A 433-nucleotide genomic window follows, 5' to 3' on the forward strand; every position below is an offset into this window, starting at 1 on the left:
CTGGCGTTTTTTCCCCATCTTTTCCTTCCCTCCTCCCTTCTGCACGCTCCCCTTCCTTGCCCCCCGCGTGGATTGAGGAGGGGAGGCAGGCCCCGGGGAGGCGAAAGAGGTGACAGAGGGGAGGAGGGAGGGGGAGGAGAAAGGCAGGAAGGAGGAGGGGGTGAAGGCGGGGAGGAAAGAAGCTACAGGGAGGAGGAGGACGAGAGGAAAGGGTAGGGAAAGGAGGAAGGTGATGAGGAAGGAGATTAAACGGAGGGCGAAGGAGAGGGAGGGCGAGGGGAAGGGAGGGGCGGGCTAAGCTCTCCCCGTCATCCCTTACAGATCTCCAAATTTAAATAAAGCTTTCGTCCAAAAAAGGGCGCAATCGAGTAAACGTGAGGAGCACCTGTTGATCTCCCTCGCTCCCCTCTTCCACCCCTCCCCGCCTGGTTAC

The sequence above is a fragment of the Nannochloropsis gaditana genome (assembly GCF_000240725.1).
Source record: "Nannochloropsis gaditana CCMP526 unplaced genomic scaffold scaffold220, whole genome shotgun sequence".
Lineage (NCBI taxonomy): Eukaryota > Eustigmatophyceae > Eustigmatales > Monodopsidaceae > Microchloropsis > Microchloropsis gaditana.